Genomic DNA, 6,357 nt, shown 5'->3' with positions numbered 1-6,357 from the left:
CTTGCCAACCACAGAGCCCAACACTAACAAACAGTGGAGGAAAAAGGCAGCCAGGATCCACCATGTATTAACACATTCACTTGTTTATAAATTTAAATTCTGTCTGATGTTCAGTCAGAAAACATCATCCTTTCTAGAGAAGGAGTCATCCTCTATGTAAACCTCTGCTTGAAACACTCATGCAAAGAATGTCTTCAGAAACGCCAGTAAAATTGCTGTTATTTGCATTTTGTTTGGTTTCATTTTCATTTGTAATGATGAGCATTGTGTTTACTCCCTGCAGTTGGTACAGCATGGCAGAAATACCCACACAAAAGGCAGAGGAGGGTTTTTTACATTTTTCATAGAATCAATAAATAATTGAAAGTGAGAAAGAATGTCTGGAGTGCACTTGGTCCAACCTCACGGGTCAAGGTCAAGCAGGGCCACCCGGAGCAGGCTGCCCAGGAGCACATCCAGGTGGCTTTCGAAAAGAATTGCAGTTTGTCAGAAGTGGGATTCGAACCCACGCCTCCAGGGGAGACTGCGACCTGAACGCAGCGCCTTAGACCGCTCGGCCATCCTGACATAGATATATATTTCTTTTATTTTTTTTTTCTCTAAATTATTATCTGGTCTTCTGGACAATGGTTCTTTCTCTAAATTAATGGCTTAAATATATTGTGCTACCCAAATTTATCAGCTTTCAGGAGATGAGAGTGATTTTTTTTAAAATTTTTAATTCTTTTTTTTTTTTTTTAATTTCAGTTTGTAGAAAAATGTATAGTGGCATACAAAAATAATGAATAAACATACCAAGTTTAAAAGAAGCTTCAGTTTAAATTGAAATGTCAGAAGTAGAGATGCTGGTGAGCTGTTCTGTTCTCAGCTACAGAGGAATGTCACCATTTTTCCATTTTGCATACCATGGATACAGGTATTTATAAAGGTGTATAGACTATATTAGCAAGCATGAAATGACAGCTCCACATACATAATCCTGAGTTTTGAAAGCTTTGTGACATAATCCCCTCACTGTGTAAGAAGTCTGGTATTCCACTGAGAGTACCAGATGGATCAGAGACCATTGATCACTGTCACCTTGGAGACATAGAGTGGTCCCATGCCATGGAGATCTAAATAGATGGTATACAATGTGAAATGGAATCTTCATGTGACTTTTAATAGGAAAACTATTCACTTAATGTCACTTCTGTCCAAGTGCTCTACCTGTCACTGTTACAACAAACACCTGGCTGAGATTTTTTTAAGTCACCAAGGGGATAGGACTTGTGTGTCTGGGTAATCTCAGGCAAAATTACTAGATGATAACTGAAAAGTATATAAGCAAATTTTTTTCTCTTCCATCACTTTGTTTCCTTTGTATACACTTATTGGTAGTTTGCATATTGCTACAGTTACTTTCACTACAGATTCCAGTTACTTCTAAACATCTTTCACAGGAGAAAAAAACAAGTAAAATATAGGAAAACAGTTATATAAAAATCATTAAAATTGAAAAGAATGCTTATGAGCAAGAGAAAGAAGCAAAAAAACTGACTCCATTTAATGAGGTTGTGTCTGAAGAGATTTCATTAAAGACTGAAATTACTTGAATGCAGAGGCATAGTTTTCTAATTATTCAATCTGAGATTTCACTGAGCATCATCAGATAGCAGCGATTTAAAAAGTATATTGTTAACGTTGTGCCTAATAGCTCACAGTTCACACGAAACCCCGGTTGTCAAAAATCATATTTCATAACAACAGCCATGCTATCCCCTCTTTCTGGAAAATAATCAGGTATGAGTGGTTGTACCCTGTCAGATGAGAGATCTCCCCGTGCCAGAAGCCACCTGTGGCAGGTACTTGGAGACGGGTGCAATGACAGGAGGAGCACACAGTAATAACCAGTATCTTGTCACAGATTGTAAAACGATTGCTATGGAATCCCATCAGTCAAAGACTGTCTCACTTTGTAAAGTATTTTTGTAGATTTTGCTTATGATTAATTTGTTCAGAAACATGCTTGATTTTGGGGTGGTCCTATGTGGAGCCAGGAGCTGTACTCTATGATTCTTGTGGGTCCCTTACAACTCAGGAGATTCTATGATTCTACCTTCTGAAACCATCTACATCCCTGCTGTCCACAAGGAACTTTGGTCACATTAAAGCTTTGGCAGCTAGGCTGTAGATGTGTAGGGTGTCTTGTCTTCTTGTCTCTGGAACAACCTCCTATTTCTTTTCAATGCCTCTCAGTACTTGTATCTGAAAAAGAGGATGAATAACGATGCCATCCTCATTTTCACCAAAGCAGTCAGGTTTTGACAGTTCTCCACTCTAACCTGGAGAATTCCATTGCCTTAAATGGATGCCTTACCAAGCCATAAGGCACTCCCCAGCCACCTCTCAACCATGGGGAAACCCCAGTGGGTGGTTTGTTTATCTTGAGGACTGAGCACATACTAGAAGCTTTCACTGTCAGAATAGTCAGCTATTACACAAGTAAGTAGCTATGCAGGCTGTTTTTCATCGTGAACACCAAATTTTCTCTCTTCTTGTACTTTCTTAATCAAATCAATGCTCAAAGTACAGGGGAAAAGCCAATCACACCTTCTTTGTTTTTCTTCTTTTATGACCAAGATAAATCTAATCAATTATATTAAAAAAAAAAAAAAAAAAGTTGAAAGTTTAATGATTCCAGCTCATTATATTTTCCATATATATAATTTTTTCTACCTCCCCTCTTCTCTATACCACAGTTCCTTGAATTCAGTTGCTTTTCTTTTCCACAGAACTTCTGGTTGCTAAGTGTTGCAGAATTATCTCTACTCCTTTCATTCTTACCTGCCCTGAGTCCACCAGAGCATTAGCTCTTTGGAGGTTTCTTTTGTGACCTCTTTGTCTCCACTATTGGAGTACTTCCAACATGCAGGAAGATTTGGGAAAGTACAGAAGCATAAGAAGGTATCATAAAGAAGTAATGAAATATATATATATATCCCAAAACATGCATATATAGATATATATATATGTGTGTGTATATACATATATGTATATATATACATATATATAGATGTATATATATGTATATGTGTATATATGTACATATATATATGTATACATATATACATGCATGTTTTTGGATATATCCATATATATAGAGAGAGAGAATTTCACTTTGAGGGTGGTGAGGCACTGGAACAGGCTGCCCCATCCCTGGAGGTGTTCAAAGCCCGGTTGAACAAGGCCCTGAGCAACCTGATCCAGTGGATGGCACCCCTGCCTATGGCAGAGGGCTTGGAACCAGATGATCTCTGAGATCCCTTCCAACCCAAACCATTCTATGATTCTATGAATTTAAAGTAAAAATTACAGTTTTAAACTGAAATTTCTTTTAGACAAAGAAATGCGATCTGTTACAGTCTTAGTAATGCTAGTTCTGAAGGAAGTCTGTATCAACAGAGAAATGTTACTAAACAGCTCACCAGCTTTGCTTCTGGACTATGCATAGATTCTTGTATGAGGACTTTTACCAGAAACATATTTTAGCTGTTAAAGAAAAAAAAAAAAAGAAATTAGATTGCCCTAAATAAGTGGAGAATCTATAATAAAGAGCAAGAAAGAATCTGTCACTGGAAAGTTTAAATCATGTTAAGAAATGTTGTAAAGGCAGCATAGAGTCCTTTATCCCCACTGGTTTTTGTACATGCTGATGAAACAATTCTCCCGTGTTTTGTTAAACCTTGTTTTGGTCCTAGGGAATGTCTGGATTTGCTATATTTCATATGGATTCTTCTTTTTTTTTTTTTCCCTATTCTGTTCAGCACCATGTGGGTGACTACTTTTTCTTTTAAATAATGCATCTTTCAACACCAGCAAATAAAACATAGTGGTTCCTTGATGCCAAGATGCAAATTAACAATATCACTCAAACTTTTTCTCATATATCAATTCATTTAAAATCTTCTTTGTAATCCATTAATCCATTGTTTTCCTCTTTCTTTCTTTCTTTCTTTCTTTCTTTCTTTCTTTCTTTCTTTCTTTCTTTCTTTCTTTCTTTCTTTCTTTCTTTCTTTCTTTCTTTCTTTCTTTCTTTCTTTCTTTCTTTCTTTCTTTCTTTCTTTCTTTCTTTCTTTCTTTCCTTCCTTCTTTCTTTCCTTCTTTCTTTCCTTCTTTCTTTCCTTCTTTCTTTCCTTCTTTCCTTCTTTCCTTCTTTCCTTCTTTCCTTCTTTCCTTCTTTCCTTCTTTCCTTCTTTCCTTCTTTCCTTCTTTCCTTCTTTCCTTCTTTCTTTCCTTCTTTCCTTCTTTCCTTCTTTCCTTCTTTCCTTCTTTCCTTCTTTCCTTCTTTCTTTCTTTCTTTCCTTCCTTCTTTCCTTCTTTCCTTCTTTCCTTCTTTCCTTCTTTCCTTCTTTCCTTCTTTCCTTCTTTCCTTCTTTCTTTCCTTCTTTCTTTCCTTCTTTCTTTCCTTCTTTCCTTCTTTCCTTCTTTCCTTCTTTCCTTCTTTCCTTCTTTCCTTCTTTCCTTCTTTCCTTCTTTCTTTCCTTCTTTCTTTCCTTCTTTCTTTCCTTCTTTCTTTTTTCTTTCTTTCTTTCTTTCCTGCCTTCCTGCCTTCCTTCCTGCCTCCCTCCCTCCCTTCCTGCCTTCCTCCCTTCCTCCCTTCCTTCCTAGATGACCCATAAGGATCATCCAGTCGAAATCCTGGCACTGCACAGGTCTGCCCAAAAGTTCAGACCATGTGACTAAGTGCACAGTCCAATCACTGTTTAAATTCAGACAGGCTCGGTGCAGTGACTACGTCCCTGGGGAGCCTGTTCCAGTGTGCAACCACCCTCTTGGTGAAGAACCAACCACCCTCTCGGTAAAGAACAGAGTGTGAACTGTTCTAATAACAGGAATGTGCATGTGAGCAGGCAATCTTTTCCCAAGTAGCTTGTTGTGGCTGGTGTCAGTGAATACATGGAAGTCCTTATATTACTGGCTTGCAGAACTTGTTCGGTGGCGCCATATGTAACTGTAAATGTTATCCTTTTTGGTTGCCTAACACTGCTGTGGCATGTGCAGCCCAGAACAGGAAGACCCATGCCATGGTCACCCATGCAGTGTGCTCCAGCTGTGGTCCCAGGACTGCACAAATCAGCTGGTTTTCTAGTCACTTTCAAATGCTTCACATTCTAGGGAAGGAACCTGTGGTGCTCCCTCTGCCTGGTGTACCACCACTTGCCCTGGCCTTGTGAGATCTTTGTCCTGGCCTGCAGTGCTTGGTGTCCCACTGGCAACACCAGCCATGATCTGCTGCATGATAAAACACAGCCTTATTCAAACACTATGAGAGTTTGCACTTCTCTGAGAATATGGGCCAAATCCAACACCCAGTACAGTCGGGGGAGATGGATCGGCCTCTCCATGAAGAGCAACCTTGTTAGTGGCTCTCATTTAGCAGTCAGAGCTCTGCCTTTCTAATCACTCAGCAATTCTACTCTGTTCCTTCCCAAGCACCGAGCATTTCCGATTTGAAGAATTGCTTTCCCATAATTAAATGAAAAAGAGTTAGTTGCAGTCCTCTGCACAAATTACTACCCAGTGAATGCGGAATAACGTATTATAAGTAGTACTTTATTCTATTTATTGTACAGGTATTGATGTGTGTTGGATTTGTTCTATTTTGGAGGCACTGCCATGGTAACTAGTCTCTCCTGACAAAGGCTTTATGTCAGAGCAGAAGTGGAATACGCAGAAACTGAACTTCGGGTAGCCAGCGAGACGAAGGCTGCCAGCATCAGCCTCACCACAGCATCACCACAAAACTCTCTGGTGTGCCCGTGTTCCTCTGAGTCCACTGCTCACTGCGGAGTCACCGGGGAACAGAGGCAAGGTGGCAGCAGCCAGCTCTGTCTTTTTAAGGTAAAACTCCGCAAGTCAGTGCTGCCTTGTTTTTTAAGGTGCCGGCTGCATGCACAGATTTAATCTTGAGCATGTTTTTAAAGAGGAAATAGCAGCATGAAAGGGTTACCTTGGGCTGACAGCACTAGCCGGTGCCAGCAGAAATACTTCAGGTAACAAAACAGCCACGAGAATGAAAGCAACACCAGTATGTTTTCCTGCCTTTCACTGCTTTGTTCCCACTTTGTGTGTAACAGCTTTGCAGCCATTTCAAGGTACCGCTGCCGAATGCCATTTTTAGCTTTTGAGGGCCAGCCCTGGGTTGCTTTCTGAGTCTGGCACAAGACTGTGTCTACCTCACCCCAAGCCCTTTCCTGCCACACTCACTCCCCTCAGCACCCCAGGTTTTGATCTCTGGAAGGCAAAACTGCAGTGGCAGTGTCTGATGCCTGCAGAGGGCCCAGGAGACACCCCCATCTCCCATGCCACATCATG

The 6,357-nt window shown here is 40.1% G+C and overlaps 1 non-coding gene across 1 annotated transcript; it reads right to left on the bottom strand.

Annotated features, from left to right (window-relative positions):
• Nucleotides 1-484: 484 nt before the first annotated feature.
• TRNAL-CAG (transfer RNA leucine (anticodon CAG)) lies at nucleotides 485-567 on the bottom strand. Its single transcript has one exon. It is a non-coding gene; the product is annotated as a tRNA-Leu (tRNA).
• Between the last annotated feature and the right edge of the window lie 5,790 nt (nucleotides 568-6,357).

The sequence above is a fragment of the Anas acuta genome, chromosome Z (assembly GCF_963932015.1).
Source record: "Anas acuta chromosome Z, bAnaAcu1.1, whole genome shotgun sequence".
In the NCBI taxonomy this organism is placed as follows: domain Eukaryota; kingdom Metazoa; phylum Chordata; class Aves; order Anseriformes; family Anatidae; genus Anas; species Anas acuta.
The sequence above is the reverse complement of the archived record's forward strand: the minus strand, read 5'-3'. Positions and strand labels throughout refer to the sequence as shown.